Source organism: Talpa occidentalis, unplaced genomic scaffold (assembly GCF_014898055.3).
Source record: "Talpa occidentalis isolate TD23 unplaced genomic scaffold, MPIMG_talOcc4v2.1 talOcc4.2, whole genome shotgun sequence".
Lineage (NCBI taxonomy): Eukaryota > Metazoa > Chordata > Mammalia > Eulipotyphla > Talpidae > Talpa > Talpa occidentalis.
The window spans coordinates 9,948,767-9,967,057 of NW_023602073.1; the positions used below are offsets into that span (position 1 = coordinate 9,948,767).

The window sequence follows — 18,291 nt, forward strand, 5'->3', positions numbered from 1 at the left end:
TATATATATGTACAAGTTTTACTATTTTATAATTTGGGCAACTTTTCTAATCCCCATATTACCCCATATTATAACAATACTGTGTACTTTAAATTTCATATTATTTTGAGCTTTAATCCCTTTGAAAGGGGGTGTATGCATGTGTTAAAGATTTGGCTCAATTTTTCCCCCAAATGGATAGACAGTTATGGTGCCATTTATTACATGACTCAGCCTTTCCCTATGATTTGAAATAATATTACTTATCTTATTAAGTGTGTGTACATGTGCTCACAGTTCTGTGTTGGTTTTGCATCATGAACTTATACTGTTCCATTAATGTCTTTGTCTCTCTCTTTTTTTAAGATTTATTTATTTATTTTTTATACAAGAGCTGGGGTACAGGCCAGAGGCGCGGGAGGTGAGAGGATTTACCAGAGACAAAGCGGGGAGCAGAACAGGCAGAGGACCGAAATACACTGCTGAGGGGAGCAGCGGGCATGACAGGAGAGGCCTGCCGGGAATCAAACCCGCGCTGCAGAGGCTACGGACAGCCTCACACGCTCAACCGGCTGGGTGTGAGGAAAGAGCATAGTGCTTTCTGTATAGTAACTTTGTTGTATTTTGCTATAAATAGGGGAAAATCCCACTCCCTTTCCTTTTATACTTGTTTTTCTCGCCACTGAAGTTAGTTTTCACCACTGCACTTTCTTGCAGTTTTACAAATCAGGGTTCTGCCTCCCCCATCCACTATGAATTTGGAATAATAGGAAAGAATAATTGCCTATGTTACTCTTGGTTTTGTGCTTCAGGGGATGGCATTAAGCATTTTACATGTATCATTTCATCTGATTCAGCAACCTTTCCTCTTCTTGCAATGAGGAAAGTGAAGCTCAGTGGTTAAGCAATTTAAGGCTACCCTTGTAGATGGTAGCAGACCCAGGATTCCAGAACAAGTGCGAGTGATTCCAAACCTCTCTTCCTCTTGATGCTCCCAGGTACAGGCAGGCCTTTGTTTAGGATGTCGCTCCCCGTTCTGTGGGCAGTCAGTGGTATTTCAGGAGTGTTTGCTGTGTGAAGTGGAAAACTTAAGAGCTGATCCAAGGACAGCGAAAAAATTCAGCTTTGCCAAAGGTATTTGTTCCAAAGTCAGACATAAGAGACAGGTGAGAGGGAGAGAAATCACTTAGCAAGCACTGCCTCTTAGCCAGATGCCTGTTTACCTGCCCCTGGCTCAGCCCTCAGAGCGCCATAAGAGCGGTGGGTCTGGGTGTGGTCTGGAACACAAAGGTGAGGAGGACACAGCCCTGGGAGTTTCAAGGCCTAAGCAGGCTGTGTTAAGTCAGTAATGGGAGAACAGAAATCTGAGGCAGATCCAGAAATGCCTCCTGGGAGAGGCGTTCAAACCAGGGCATCATTGGTGTGTGTCTAAATCAATCGTCCTGCAGGTGAGTGGCTCCTTGGTTAGGTTACTCTTCAGTGCTTTCTGTTGATTCTTACAGGTGAACAGAGGAAAGTAATTTTCTTTGGAGAACTTTGCCACAGCCTCCCAAACAAGTCCAGCTGCGTTCCCACTGGGAGTCTTGGAAAAGTAATCCTATTTATTAGTAGTAGTATATTGATTTTGTGTGTAAAATGGACCCAGAGGCCTGTGACAAAGAGAACATTTGAAATTATAATTTCAAATACCTAACAATAGCTGTGCAGAAATAACTAGCCCCGAATATAAATGGTTAGGTGCTTAGTGAATTTCTCATGTGCATGTAATTAAATTGGCGATGGGTCGGTCAAGTTTTCATATCCTGCATTCGTTTAATTTCCTTTTTCTTTAACAATTACTGGCATGAGGATAGAGGCATAGCTATTAAATCTTACCGGCCTTTATAAAAATACATGTTGTGCTTTGTTGACCATTTATTTGTTTAATCAGTCTACATTACCGATCTGGTATTATAAAATTGAAGGCATCTCATCAGAGAATTCTCGTGTTCTACTGCAGGAGCACACTCTTATTAATTTTGTGAAAACCTGTGAAGTTTCCTTCCAGAAAGGCGAATGTTTCGTTATTGTTTATGCAGTATGTGCTACCTGACCTTGTTTCTTATGTTGGAAATTATGGCTGAAACATTTACCCCAACCTCCCCTGTTCTGGTGTGATCACCACCTAGTGTTCATCCTGGGTTATGATCATGGGTGGCCCCACTGGCTTGTGCCAGTGGTGGCCACTATCGCTGGTCACCCTGGAACCGGGACTTTTCATCAACTGCCCCGGCTTTCTCCTATTCCCAGGACTTAAGCTTTTGCTCTGCCCACTCTGAGCAGTTTTTCCTCTACATTCCCTTTAAAATATGCTTTCACTTCTTCCTTCCTTTTACTTTCCCCTTCCCCCGCTCCCCCTTACTACCACCCTGGCATCCTGGCTTTTTCCGTTCTGGACAAGTGATCTGTCCACTGTAACTGTAGCTCCGCTGTGCTGATATCTGTTGAAATTAGACCCAGAATCTAAATGTGGCTTCGTGAAACGGTGGGTGAAATATTTTTCTCTTCAACTCATCTGTGGTCTACTGGCACCCCAAACCACCTTTCCAGACCTCCCCAGTGATGTGGGGGTAACATCGAGTCATGCATTTCTGGAAGTGACTTAAAAGTTCTATATAAGTCACAGGGGCAGCTGCATTTTGCATCTGTAATAAAGTATGGCAATGCTCAGCTACCATTAGAGCCCCCGCTATATTGAATATGGGAAACTGACCTCAGCCTCACTGCATTTATATCGAGTCACAGGAGTCACAAATTTTCTCTGTGCTCCCTACTTCTTAACCCCTGATGAGGCGTTGTGACCCTGCAAGGAAGCCTGTCATTTCTGCTCCATTGAGTTACCCAGACATTTGGTACTCAGTCCTTTTTCTCTTAAAAGTCCAAGCCAATAAATTGGTCTTGAAATTACTCCTGCAAAATAGGTGCACGACAAATGTGACTCCATTTGCGCTGGAGGTGGGCCAGATGGCACTGGAGATTGGGCTTGCTGTGTCATCACACTCAGGGGACCTGCTGTGGGTCGTGACCTGGATGGGTTAGATCTGGTCTTTACCAGTTTCTTATCTGTCCAATGTGAGTGACCTTCACGGCCCCCTTCCACTAGGACCTTCTGTAACTCTGTCCATGAAGCCTCAGGACCTTACTCCTTGACTCTTGGGTTCTGGTGGGGGCAGGTGGGGCAGTGTGGGAGGGTGGTGGGTAAGAGGCTTGGGGAGTTTTGCTGCTCCCGATGCCTGGCATTTAGAGACCAGACCTTGTGCAACAAGGGATGCCCCAATGGGGTTGCGTCCCTCCTACCATTTCCTGCCACACCCTTCCCACGCCAGACTCAATGTCTCTCCTCATTGCATAGTCCTAAGGGTTAATTATGATGTTTACTGTTTACATTTGCATTCTTGATAGTGCTCTCTCTGAGTTGGCTCCAGTTCTTTTTCCAATTTGGATCTCGGACTCTGGGTGTGGTTCTCTGACCTTTGAGATGCAACCCGCCTACCTGCTTGAATGCTACTGGCCTTCAGAAACTGCTGAATAGCACTGTTGCTGGGTGCTGGGAATTTGGTTCCTGCCCTCCAATAACCTACCAAACTGCCTTTAAGATCTTGAAGCAAGGGCCTCCCTGGTGGTGCAGCTGCGTGAGGGCCGCGCTATGAAGCTGTCCACAGCGCCTGCAGCCTGGGTTCGATTCCCGGCCTGCCAGGGAGATACCCACATGGCGCGGCAGACCTCTCCTGTCTCGCCTACTGCTCCCCTCAGCAGTGTGTTTCAGTCAATCTGCCTGTTCTGCTCCCCACTCTGTCTCTGGTGAATCCTCTCACCTTCCCGTGCCTCTGGCCTGTACCCCAGTTCTTGTATAAATAAATAAATCTTAAAAAAAAAAGATCTTGCAGCGATTCTGAGAAGTACTGAAATATTATTTTCTGGTTACAGTGAGGAAATGAATGAAGGTCAGAGACATTTAGCCACTGCCCTTCCCTCCCCAATGACCCACGATGAGATAGCTGGTTAAGGAGTTACACTTTGAAATCGCTTGGGCTTAAAGTCTCACAAGCTGTGAAGAGGGGCAAGTTGCTTCACTTTCTGAACCTGAATTTCCTCATCTGTAACATGCAACAGTTAACCACCTACTCTCAGCATGAATGGAAGGAAGTGAAGGAGAATGCCCATCTGGAATATGGGAATCACACTGAAAGCTTAGCTCTTACTATTAGATGGGGAGCAAGTCAGAGATGGGACTGAGAACAGGTTAGATCCCATCCTGTTCCCTGGATCTGAGGTCTGCGGGTCTAGATCTTGTAAAAGCACAGCTTTACAGGTATACAGAGAACTAGAAGCATCTCTAGAGAGGTAGGCCTGTTTATTTTGCTTCTACTGTAAGTATATTTAGAATGATTTTGACGAGCATGGATTTGGTGCAAGTTTTGTTGCAGTGTTATTTTCTCATTATTCTATGCTGCCCACAATGATATTTTTAAAAATTAACTGGGAACTCAGGATTGTGTAAATGCCAGTGGGGACAGCCAAGACATTAAAAGTTCTAGACCACTGAACAGTTCTGCCACGCAGGGGACATTTATTTGGCTTGTCTGGAGGTATTTTTGATTGTCGTAACTGTGGGTGGGAAGGATGATGTTAGCATCTAGTGAGTAGAGGCCAGCGGTACCAGTAAACACACTACTATGTACGGATGGACCCCTCACAGCATTATCAGGCCCCAAATGTCTCGGTGCTGGGAACACTTGCTCTGAGGTCGTCCTCTTCTGTCCAGGCAGGTCCCTTACTCCTCTTGCTGCAAAGGCATATACATCTCTTTGAATAAAGCTTCCAGGGATTACCTAGAACTTAAAGGAAGTCGTTATACTATATCTAAACTTTCTGCTGTTCTTCCTGCGTTCATTTTCTAAGGTATATTGTTTTCTCCTTATGAAAAATCTTCAGAGTCCTGAAAATCTAGAGCCATTTCTCAAACTGAGGGGAGGAGAGGAAATTGTTTAGTTCTTCCATATAGCTTGAGGTTTGTAAAACTTTGCAGTCCAGGGCCTCCCCTGGTGGCGCAGGTGGTTGAGCGCCACGCCGTGAAGCTGTCCGCAGCCTCTGCAGCACCAGTTCAATCCCGGCCAGCCGGCGAGGGTCCCACATGGCGCGGCAGACCTCTCCTGTCTTACCCGCTGCTCCCCTCCGCAGTGTGTTTCGTCACTCTGCCTGTTCTGTTCCCCACTCTGTCTCTGGTGAATCCTCTAACCTTCCCATGCATCTGGCCTGTTGTACCCTGGTTCTTGTATAAATAAATAAATCATTTAAAAAAAAAAAAACAACTTTCCAATCCAATCAGAAGTTTTCTCAGAAATTTATTTTTTCCATCAGGATCACATAACACACATTAATTTTCATTTTTACAGGCACTCCGTAAACAGTGGCAAGCTATACAAATAAAATATGCTCTTACTGAATTTAAATTGTTCTTTTTTTATACAAATGATACATGGCTCTTTGTTCTTAAATATCGATTTTTTAGGGGAATGACTTATTTACTTTATATAATTGCTACTTATTTTTGGTCTAAGCGATAGGGAAGTTTATTACCTCACAGAACTGCAAGTTTAGAGGAGGATAGATCTGGACTTGACAGGTTAGGCCGCTCAAAGATATTCTCAAAGATATGATTTGTTTCTCTTTCTCTGCTTGTAGGAGAATGTTAATATTTGTTCCTAAACTACTTTATTTCTTGCAAGTTGAGTTACCCCAGTTGGAGTAAACCATCAGTTCTAAGTGAATCCTTTCTATGAGAATAGCAGCTTGTTCTCACTAGTTACGCTTAGGACATTCTGTGGTTCATTGAAGTTAAACCAGAAGTTTGTGTTTAAAATATAAGTTCTACTTTCAAATTCAGATTTGCTAATTTTCTATTCTTTTAGCATAAGTATATCTCTTGCAATTCTTGGGACATACTTATAATCCCCCAAAATTTGTGGGATTTTTTTTATGTGACATTATAATTCACCTGGGTGGTGTGCATTTTTATTTGCTAAATCTGGCAACCCTAAAGGTAATTGGAAAGTACCAGGAAATATTCATGACACATTTCTCTGCAAAACTTCATCTTGGATGTTGTATTTTAATACAGAAGTATTGAATAATAAATCTCAGATAACAGTTTGCCAAAAAGGAGAAAATACTTTTCTGAAAGTAATTTAGAATACTTGTAAATACATTCAGTAAATGTTGGGAATCATTTATTGGTCTGTAAGAGTAGCTGGAGTTAAAGTTAGAGTTCTGATATTCAGAAGTGCCTTTATTTGACCTAAAAAATTAATTCCAGAGGTGAACGTGGATGGAAGAATCTTGTATGAGCTGGCTTCCAGGGATTACCTAGAACTTAAATGAGGTCATTATACTACATCTAAACTCTTCCTGCTGTTTTAGCAATAAAATTCATTTTAGAGCTAAAGATGCAGCTCTAACAAATGGAACAAGTTGATTATTTTAAAAAATCAGATTGACTTTGGAAAATCGCAAAAAGATCCAACCAAAATTTTCATTTCAAGTACAGAATTGGCAAGAGGCTGCTGAAAGTGAGCAATACCCTAGCGAATATTCTTCAACAATCCTTTTTGTTGCCTAATGCCACCCATATCTACCTTTTGGGAAGAATCAAATGCCATTATCACAGGATGCCAGAATCTTTACATCTTTGGGGTCTCAAAATGGGTCCATCTCAGAAATTTTAAGGATGTTTTTTGCTTCTGGAGGAAGAATCAGCCAGGTTGACTGGTCAGCTTATTGCATGTTTCCTCTGGTCCCATATATATGCCCCATGGCATACCTCCATTTTCATCCTCCTTGGAGTTTGGACTCCTGCTCCTGCTGATACTATCTTGCCTCAGGTACCTAGAACACTCACTGCTGTTTTGCTTTCTCTCAAGAAGCTTCCCTAAAGTCACTGCCTCATACACTGCCCCCTACCAGTTGAGTTTACTCCAGAGGGCTATCTCCTGCATTTTGGGAATGGAAGGAAGGCAGTGGGTAAGTATAACTGCCTCCTACAATAATTCTACAGGGCATTCTGGATACTTCCTGAGGGAGCTTAACTGAACTAAACCCCTATCGCCAAGAGCCATGACATGATTCACACACCCTTAAATAATAGACCTACCTCACGTCCTGTTCCCTGGGATCACTTCCAAATAAACTAATTGCACCCAAGTCCTTGTCTCAGTTTCCATTTGTGGAAATAAGTTGAATTTAGATGCCTGCTGTATTAGTTAGCTAGGGCTGCCGTAACAAAATACCACTGACTGGATGATATGAATGACAAAAATTTATTTTTCAGTTTTGAAGATTGGGAAGTCCAAGGTGAAGATAGGGTTCAATCTTGGGCCTCCCTGGTGGTGCAGCGGGTTGAGTACAGCAGGTTGAGCGCAGCGCTCTGAAACTGTTCACAGCCTCTGCAGCACAGGTTCGATTCCCAGCCGGCCAGGGAGCAACCCACATGACGCAGCAGATCTCTCCTGCCTTGCCCACTGCACCCCTCAGCAGTGTCTTTGGTCCATCTGCCTGTTCTGCTCCCCGCTATGTCTCTGTTGAATCCTCTTACCTTCCCACACCTCTGGCCTGTACCCCAGTTCTTGGATAAATAAAAATCTTTTTTTTTTAAATTTAAAAAAAAATAGGGTTCAATCAAGGCCATCAAGGTCGGTGTCCCCTGAAGCCTGTCTCCTTGGCCAGAAGGTGACCACTCTTAGTTCCTCTTCATGTGGGTATCCCTCTGCACGGGTTTCCCTCTGCACAGGTGCCCCTGCTTGTCCCTGTATATTTTCACATCCCCCCTTATAAGGATATCAGTTTGGATGGATTAGGCCCCACCCAAATGGCCTCATTTTAACTTCATCTCCTCTCTGACAATCCTGTTCCAAAATGTAGTCACATAGTGAAGTATTGGATGGAGAAATTAGGACTTCCGCATGGAGATTTTGAGGTGGACCCAATTCAGCCCATCATACCTGTGAGGAAGAAAAGCTCTAGAATGCAGGTTACTCTGAAATAATTATTTGGTCTCATATTTATGACTTTTCACAGCACTTCTATCTTCTCCATGATTGGGCCTTGGAGACACGGGACTGAACGTGGAGGGGGGCGGTATTTGCTTGAGTTGGCCATCTTCCTTTAAATATAACGAGTAGCCTCTGTGTTTCCATTTCTGTTCCCTACAGTCTACAGAAGACATAAAAGGCAAGGTTGCTGCTAACCCAAAGGAGCTTATATCAGAATACAAAGACAAGACCGTTAAATAGATATCATCAGAGAACTGGTTAGCTCTGTGGTGCAGACCATAAACTTACAAGTTTAGGGGAGATGTGCTTTCTAACACTGAAAGAATAATCAGGTTATTATAGGCATCAATTGGGTGATTAATGAAATTACTTCCCTAAAGTTCCCTGATCTGGTTGACCTATAATATGTAGAAATGTGGTAGATGGAGGGAAGAAGGGAAATTTATGAGTGAAATGAATAGAGCCTCTACCTGGGTCTTAGAAGAATCCAGAAGACTTGTGTAGGGGAGTAGGAAGAAACTGAAGAGGATATGGTATAGTCAGATGGGTTGGTGAATCTCGAACGCTTTGTGTTTGGGCATGGGCTCGTGGCACAAAAGTATTTAAGGAGCATGTATTGGAGCATGTGTAGTATGGAACGGAAGGGCAAGAAAGGAGAGCAGTGTTTTAGAGTAAAATAAGTTACGGGGTAAGAAAGGTCTGTGCCAAATTAATTCCTTTCTGCCTCAGGGCCCTTGCACTTACTGTTTACTCTGCTTGGAACAGCTTTAACCCACAACTTCTCATGTGACCTTCCTTGTCATCAGTGGCTCAGCTGACACTTCAAAAAGACCCTTCCCACCACCCAATTTAAAACACCCCCTTCTTCACAGGTCGCTTTTTAACCTTTTGTTGTGTTTTATTAAGATCTTTCGGTTAACATCTTAAACAAAAGCAGCCATCTGAAAAACAATTGCCATCTGAAATTGGGATCTTAAGTCCTGGTTATCTATAGACTCAGTTCAATTCAAACATGTATCGAGTACCTAATTTCTATCTTGTATTATACTAATTAGAGCTCAGGAATCGATGAATAAGATCTTAAAACCATAGTTCATTAGATGATTCTTAGCCTGTATCCCAGAATAGCGTTCTAGTATAATTCTTTATTTTTACTACCCTCTAACTGCAATTTAGCATTTCTTTCTATTAGGAATGCAGGCACTAAACCTCAGTAGTATTGGCACTCCCCCCAACTTCGTCATCCTCAGGAGTCATAGCTATTTCCATATCACATTATACTTGTTGGAGATCACTTAAACGATTATGTATGCTCATCCAGACTTCAGAATTACAGGAACTTTTTAAACCTACTACTAGATCTTTGTGTGTAATATATTAGTTAAAAAGCACATAGATTGCTATATTGAATTTATCTTGTATATTTGGCACAGCTGTATGTCTACACGAAGTGTTCTGTTCGTACTCCTCTATGTATTTTATTTTTGGTGTTTAAACATGTTAGTCTAGAAGTCGACGGCAGGCTTCACCAGAAGGCCAGAGGAGGAATCCATGCAGGAAAAAGCTGAAGGGCCCTAGTTCTGTCATCTCAGTTTAATTTGTGTTAGTGACGATTCCTATCAGAAGTGATCCCCAATTCCTGCTCTGGGCTTCTTGATTTTCCCTGAATATTCTCCCCCTGTCCCCTGACCTTTGCAGGAGATTCTGTTTTTCCTTGTTTGGTTGGAAGAGGTGCTCACCTAGTCAGGCTTGTAAGAGATTGCAAGCTTGGATGATGGAGCAGAAAAAATTCAGGCAGCTGGTCAGAATAAACTTGTCCTGCCTTGTGGGAGGGACAGAGCTTTCCAAATGATCTTTTGATTAAGAAAAACAGCCTCAGTTCACTTGTGGCAAGAATTTATTAAAGCAAAATAACCAGCAAAGAAAGGAGCACTCTTGTGGGCACTAGGAGGCCAGGGTTCTGGTGTCGTTCTCTTGAGGGGGCCCAGAAACCTTGGCCTGGTCCCTCTCCAGTCTGGTCCACATGTGGCTAGGGACAGATTGGTCACTAAGACTAAAGAATCCCCGCACTAGAAGGCACTGGGTCTTGTGTCATAAACTCACTTTTAAACTGTGATATCAAGGTGTCAGAAGAAAAATGTAAAAATAATACATCTGGTTTCCTCTCTCTGCCACTTAAATCTTAGACCCACTCAAAGCAACTTGCACCCATGAATTTTCAGTACAGTAGTCCCCCTTATCTGTTGTCTTGCTTACGGCGGTTCCAGTTACCTGAGGTCAGGACTGGTCCCAAAATACTTCATACAATAAGATTTTTTTTTTAAGATTTATTTATTTATTTATACAAGCACTGGGTACAGTCAGAAGCGCGGGAGGGTGAGAGAATTCACCAGAGCCAGAGCAGGGAACAGAACAGGCAGACTGACGAAGTACACTGCTGAGGGGAGCAGCCGGTGCGGCAGGAGAGGTCTGCGCGCCATGTGGGACCCTCGCTGGCGGCCAGGGATTGAACCGGTGCTGCAGAGGCTGCGGGCAGCTTTGCAGCCCAGCGCTCAACCACTGCACCACCAGGGGAGGCCCACAATAAGATATTTTAAGAAAATTCGTGAGAGACTGAGATCACATTCAGCTAACTTTTAGCATAGTATATTGCTAATAATGGTTGTGTTGCTGTTATTGTTGTTAATCTCTTTTTTTTTATTGTTGTTAATCTCTTGAGGTGTCTTATTAAGCTTGATCATAGGTGTATATGTAGAGGAGAAGACAAAAGACAGGCATCCAATGAGCATCTTAGAAGATGCCCCTGTGCATGAGGGTAGACGACCATATTCTCAAAAGCATTCTGCTTTTCCTTTCTCAAGATAGCCTGCAGTGAAACACGGCCTCCTTCCAGAATGTCTTCACTGAGTTTAATGTATGGTGGGGCTTTGCTTCTTTGTTTTACTCAGGGCAGCCCCTGGCCAGGTAGCTGACTGTCCCATCCCTTCCGGATACCACATTGGCTGCTGCCAGCTTCATGATGCTTGTGGTCATCCTTGGCATGAGTGAGCAGTAGGCAATACTGAGCAGAACCGTTGGCCTCGGCTCTTTAAAATTAGCAAAGGCACATGCATATAATCAGCATGGCAGATGGAGAGGGGGCGGGGACTCTTAGGGGTGACCACTTGCGGGCACAGGCAGCAGAGAAGAGGACGCGGGGATAGGGCCTCAGCCAGATCCATTGGCACCTTCCCCGGGCGCTGGACACAGTCAGATGCCAGTGGGTGTGGTCTTGGATGAGAGGTCCTGTTGGATTTTTTTCAGACTATTTCGTGGTGATATTTTATTTGTTCCTCCTGGCTCTTTGAAGTAGTTTTGTGGTGCATTCGTTTTTCCAAGGAAGAACTTGCAAACTAGAGCTATAACTTGCCCGAAGCCGGTTCAAAAATTCATAGCCCCAAATAATGGGGAGACTTGAGTATTACTTGGCCTTTTAATTTGATAACAAGACCAGTCCACTTTAGCCTAAGAAAAGTTATAAAAGTTAACCGAGCCAATATATTAACTTAAAAAAAAAGGAACAAGGAGCATTACTAAAGTTCACTGCGTAGTTGAACACCGTAATTAAAGGGAGACAAGAGGTAAGGAGAATAGGCTCCTTTTGTTACAGAATAATAATAAAACAACAATGGGGATAATATTAGCAATTATTTCCAGCTCTTTCTTTCCTGGCTTGTTTGTCCCTTTCAGTCTCCCCTGTGGACACAGAGAACCTGACCAAACTGAGGTCATAGAACTTGACCACAGACTAAGTCTGTACACTCAAGAACCCTCCTAATGAAAAAGGAATGTTTGAGTTTTCTATTAGAACTTTTACAGCAGAATAGAGACTCTAGATTTTTCCCTCTCTTTGTGCATTAAATCCTTTCCCTCACTCATACTTTTTCTTCCCTCCTTCCTTTAACAGTACCAGGCAGGGGTGAGAAAGCATAAAGGCAGAAAACATACTACCTGTAATTTAAGCCCTTGAATTTCCAGTAAGGTTCTAATAAGGACTTACATAAATGTACACCAATTAAGTCCATTTAGGGAGTCCTTCATACCTTTTAAAACATTCCCAGGTGAAAGGCACTACTGAGGAATAGAAGTCTTTGGGCTGAACCTAGCTTATGGAAAGTAAAACATCAGTCACTGCCAACTACAGGTGACTGGTAATTTTGAATAGAATTTATCAGCTTTTGAAATGGCATCCGTTTAAAAGAAATAGTTTGTGTCTCCAGGCCAAGACTATTTTTACTCTGACTTCTATTACCCATGATCTGTCTGAAGAGTATAAAAATGGGCTGATGCAAACCAAGCTTTGGAAATGAACTCAGCAGCATAGTCGCCTACTGAAAACATAAGTAAGTCCAGAAAGATTAGGTCTGTAGCATTTCTGTCTTCTTTTATTTTTTAAGTTGAGCAATGGGTGACAGAATGCATTTTAGAACCCTGTTCTCATTTAGTTAGAAACAGTGAGGAGACATTAGCTTGGAGAAGCACCTAGTATCCAGAGGAAGAAAGTCGACACTTTGAATACTGAGTCGGCGCGAGCAGAAAAAAACTGAAGCCACTAGTTTCATAATCAGTTCAACGTTAAAGGGACCTTGGAGAGTCTCCGCTTGGGCCTTTGACTTTGCTGATTAGGAAACCGAGTCCAAGAGAAATCCCTGGGCCTGGCTGGGGTAGGGTTAGTGGAAGGCAGCCTTCGCCGTTAACCACCTTATCCTACAGTCTGTTCCCAAGCTTGATTACAAGATTTATTTAACGACCCTGTGACTATTTGTGAGGGTGAATACCACAGATTTGACTGGGTAATGTGATCTTTTTTATTTGCTTTAAGTTAACTTTAGCCTTTAGCATGGTGTGAGAGAAAGGGCACTAAACTTGGATGCCGAAGACCTGGGTTCAAGTTTCAACTTTGACATTAGCGTTGCTTCAGCCCTGTTTTCTTAATCTAGAAAATGGGAATGGTATGACACACCCACTTCCCTTACACGGTAGTGAGGATTAACCATGAAGGGCTGGCTGTGCAGTGCATAAAGGGTGCTATATAAGCATAAGGGTCTTCAGGCTAAAAAGATGTTTTCAAATTTTGGCTGCTCTAATTTGCAAAGCTTAACACTTTCCTTTTCTGTTTGCACTCCGAGGTCTTTTTCCCCTTTAGAATTTCAAGCTAGGAATTAGAACATCTCTCTTCATCTGGATTCTGCCTCAAAGTGCATTCATTTAAAGCCTTACCTGAAGTGACCTATTTGAAATTTTTCCATGCTTTATTGCATGTATGATAACCAGTAAGGCCATAGGGCATTTAATCGAATATTCTAAACATGCATTGTGAAATTCCAAGCATACTCTTTACTGAGGAAATGGAAGTCTGGATATAGTTTGTGATACAATCATCATCTTAAAACAACCCACCTAGGCATAGTCTTGGCAGCACAGCTTGGAAGGAGATTTGGTAATTATACTCCTTAGTTCTTCTATGAATATAGCCAATCTGGGCGATTTGGGCACCAGAGTGAATTTTTAGGCATGAATTATCTGGTTAAGTTAGCCAGATAATTGCCAGCTGTCTCCTTTGCTCTCTGCTCTGCGGACCCCAGCCTGAGTAATTGTCTTCTGTTTACTCATGCAAGCAAGTTGCTGGTTTCCATTTTCAAACACACACGAACTACATACTAGAATGGTATTTTAATTGAGCTATTTTTGCTGCTGATTCAAAGATCCTTCACCCCTTGCCAAAGGAGTTACCAAGATCAGAACCCCTTAATTTAGTTGATTTGGGGGCTTCCCTTGTTGACTTTGGGGAAGACTTAAATATAGTACAAGAGGTTTGGAAGTTGATGGTTATGAGGTTTTGTGAAACGTTCAAAACTTATCTCCAATTCTGACCAAACATTTCTCTACTAATTTCCCTATCTAAATGGAAGCTCCAGCTGTATAAATAGTGATTTTTGTTTGAAAATATTTCTTCCCTTGTTTTTAGAGCCATCGGGGGAATTAAATTATAAATAAGTAGCCACAAAGAACTAGTTTGTCAATGTGAAACAGTATGCAAAATTGCTCAAATTTTGAGTTCTGGAGTATAGAGCCCACCCTTTAGGATGGGTTGGTGTCTTTGGGGAGCAGGAAGCAGCTTACTTAAATGTTTTTGTTTTCTTCATTTGCCTTTATTTTTTTTTCTTCATTTATTTTTTTTAAAGATTTATTTTTATTTATACAAAAACTGGGGTACAGATCAGAGGCACAGAGACAGAGTGGGGAGCAGAACAGGCAGACTGTCTGAAGACACTGCTGAGGGGAGCAGCAGGAGAGACAGGAAAGGTCTGCTGCACCATGTGGGTATCTCCCTGGCCAGACAGGAATCGAACCCGCACTGCACAGGTTGCAGACAGCTTCACAGTGTGATGTTCAACCCACTGCGCCACTGGGGAGGCCCGACTTCTTCATTTATTTGCCCATTTCTCTGTTGGATCTGATGTTGATGCTGCGGTTCTTCCCATATACTCTTAACTGATTACAAATGTAATGATTTGTCCCTCATCAACCATCTTTTTTTTCCCCTGACATTTTTTTCTTAAAACACACACACACACACACACACACACACACAGAGAGAGAGAGAGAGAGAGAGAGAGAGAGAGAAGAGAGAGAAAGAGAGAGAAAGAGAAAGAGAAGCCTCCCTAGTGGCCTAGGAATTAAGTCTCAGTGCTACCACTGAGAAGGCCCACCGTGATGGTCTGAGTTCAATCCCCAGCCAGGGAGTCTGACCTCATGGCACAGCTGACCTCTCCTGTCTCCCCTGCTATTCCCCTCAGCAGTGTATTTCAATCGATCTACCTGCTCCCCACTCTATCTCTGGTGAATCCTGTCACCTCCTGCATCTTTGACCTACATCCTACCCAGTTCTTCTTTGCAAAAAATAAAATAATTTTTTTAAATTTGTTAGTAAAATTCTTGCATTTCACTGAAGTCATAAACCTCCCCCTAGTTAAGCATATATAGGGAATATTTAAATGTGCAACTATTACTGATATTTTATTTGTTTTTTTTTTTTTTTTAAGATTTATGTATTTATTTCTACAAGAACCAGGATAGAGGCCAGATTCACGGGAGGGTGAGAGGATTCACCAGAGACAGAGCGGGGAGCAGAACAGGCAGACTGATGAAACACACCGCTGACGGGAGCAGCGGGCGAGACAGGAGAGGTCTGCCCTGCCATGTGGGACCCTCGCCGGCTGGCCGGGATCGAACCGGCGCTGCAGAGGCTGTGGACAGCTTCACAGCACGGCGCTCAACCGCCCGTGCCAAAAGGGGAGGCCCTGTTTGGGTATTTTTGTGTTTATAAACTTTGGTAGGAAAATCAGTGTCACATCAGTCTGTCCAGGGTGCTCTACCCACTACTTTCTCAACCCCTGCCATGAAATCATACTGTCTTCTTGAACTTCCATTATTGTATGTCAAGAATATACTCATATTTTTGAATGATGGGCTTCATCACATATTTTGAACTCATCTGTTGTTTAAATGATAGTCTTCCACAATACTTATTCCACAAATACTTATATTCCACAAATACTTAACCAATGAATGTTTTATGTCATACACTTACTACCAAAGAAATCAAAACAATTCTTTCACTCTGTTTTCCAGGAAAATGGTAATAACTTAGGCTGACAGTGGCAACATTTTCTCACATTGAACATTTTTCCAGAAGTACTTGTTGGGCGCAAATGGCTCCTGTGAAATTTTACTTTAACCCAATCTACTTCCAATCAAGGCAGTTACAACCAAAGAAACGTGTCATCAGTTTGAAGGACAGAGGAGAAAATTCGGGCCAGTCAGAAAGGGTGGTCGGTCCATCTGTACCTGGGGGGGGGGGGGGGTGTGGTTTGGCCTGTCTCTCAGACTTCTTACCAACAAAATCAACAACAGTGGTAAGAAAAAAAAAATTTTTTTTTCTTCCTTAGGATTTGCTCTGCTCTCTCTGGAAAATGCTGGAGAAACTGGAGTTTTCTTTTGATAAAGATCTTCTTCAGTATGTGGTTACCATTTCTGAAAATTCGTTAAGAATGACTTACTTTCCTTTGAAAGGGAAGGTTGCATGCCGCCCCTAACAACAGAGCATCAGGAACGAGGATCATAAGCCCCCTGCCCTAACTCTGGCTCCCAGATTTTTCTGAGCCAGCTTCTGCCAAGAGTAATTTCAGTGGACATCTTAAATGTGGAAAAGGACAGATGGTCAAGAAGAGGGTATAATGGTCAGAAGTAGGGCTGGGGAGACCCTGTATCCAGTGTGGACAGAGAGGGAAGAACCTGCAGGGGTAAGGACATCCTTTGGGAGTCCTTTTTGGGGAGTAAAATATACATATATAAAAGTCTACCAGGTCAGGTGTATAATTCAGCACTATTAAGTGCATTTGCAATGTTGTACAACCATCACTGGTAGCTATCCATTTCCAGATTTTTCTCACCATCCCTAGCAAACTCTGTTCCGCTTAAATAATAATTTCCACAGAACTGGAATCATAAATGATCTGTCCTTGTCCTTTTATGTTTGCTTATTTCCCGTACCATAACATCTCCAGGTCCATCCGTGTCATCACATACACCCCAAAGTTCATTCCTCTTGAGGGCTGAATGTTCTTTGTGAATATAGATGTCCCTGTTTTGTTTACCTCCTCATTTGTTGATGGACATTTGGATGGACCCACCTTTGGGCTATTGTGAGTAATGTGGCCGTGACATTGGTGTGCAGTTCACTGTTTGAACACCTGCTTTCAACTTGGGTATTCCTGAACCACCAAGCTGTTGTCCACAGGGAATGTACCATTTTACACCCCCACAAGGAGCTGTGTTTTTTTTTTTTTTTTTGACCCCTCTGCTCCTCACACAGCTCCACCTGGCTCACTGGGTCTCCCACAAGTAACTGTTTTTGCTCTTTGGTGAGTTAGTGTTGGTCAGAGAAAGGAACCTCAGTGTTTTGTTGACCTGGTGGGCTGTAAGGTGCAGCGAGGCTTCCTAAAGGTGTTGGTGTTGGTGTCTGGTGTATGCACCTTTCTGCCCCTCACTGGAAAGGGAGCCGGCGTGGGAGGCCTGGCCGCCTCCAGAAACAACCTGCCGTTGAGCCTTCATTCTGTCTACCGCCTTCTTAACAGCGTCTTAATAGCCACTGGTTCATCTGAATGAAAAATTTATCTTGTGCCACTAACCCAAAGGCAAGGCTCCTCACATGACAGATATTATTTTACCAATTATCTTGGTAACTTCCATACTTTTAATTTCCTAAAGCAAAATGTAGAATTATGTGCTTCTCTTTAACATTCCATGTTTTATACCCTTTTATCATGAAGCAGTAATAACAAATTTTAAGTAACGTTCAGAAGTCTTTGAAACACTTTCACTTCTGTGCACGTGTGTGTATTTCTATGCAGGACGGGACTCTCTTCATTGACCAACATAGACAAAGCTTTTAGCGAGCATTTAGGCTTCTTGAATAATCATTTTTATAGACATGCCAAATCCAGTATTTTTTTTACTTAGCCTATGGAACATTTGTAAGAAGTAGGGGGTTTGTGAGCACCGTTATCTTTTTTTTTTGGCATGTAAGGAAACCAGCGTGTCTGTCCATGAGGAAGTCTGGGTCTGCCCAAGAATTCCCAGTGGAGGTGCAGTCAAGGTGCAAGGGGGTGGGATGGACAGCACTGCCAGGGCCGGGCACTGGAGGCGGGGCGGGGATACAAGTGAGGACGAGAAGGCTGTTTTCATTCCTGTGACTGCTCTCCGCAGACATGCCAGTCTGGGGGTCTTCATTCTTTTTCTCTTCATGGAGTTATTGTGCTGGGTCTGGACATAATGGATGTGCGTCCCAACTCATAACTTCCCCGTACCCCCACTCTACAAAATGCACACTTCATCTAAAGCCCCCAGCGTCGGGTCATTAATAACACTTTTGAGAATGTCAGTGCTTCAGATAACTGTCTGGGCCTGAATGCATTCCAGTAACTTTACTGCCTATAGGAATTATTTGACAGTTAATTGTGTGTACTTATATTGCTTGTCTTGAATCAAATTAAAAGTTAATTATTTTATTTTACTTTAATTTCCTAGCAAGTATTTTGTCATTCTTCAGCGATAGATTTAAAAGCTAAATTGTCCCCTTTTAAGAAATAAAATTGACTTAGTGTCCCCATGGTATCCTTAG

General features: G+C 42.8%; 1 protein-coding gene across 1 annotated transcript in view; it reads left to right on the forward strand.

Moving 5' to 3' along the window:
- E2F3 (E2F transcription factor 3) overlaps positions 1–18,291 on the forward strand; it is a 76,298-nt gene that overhangs the window by 18,556 nt on the left and 39,451 nt on the right. The window lies entirely within an intron of this gene.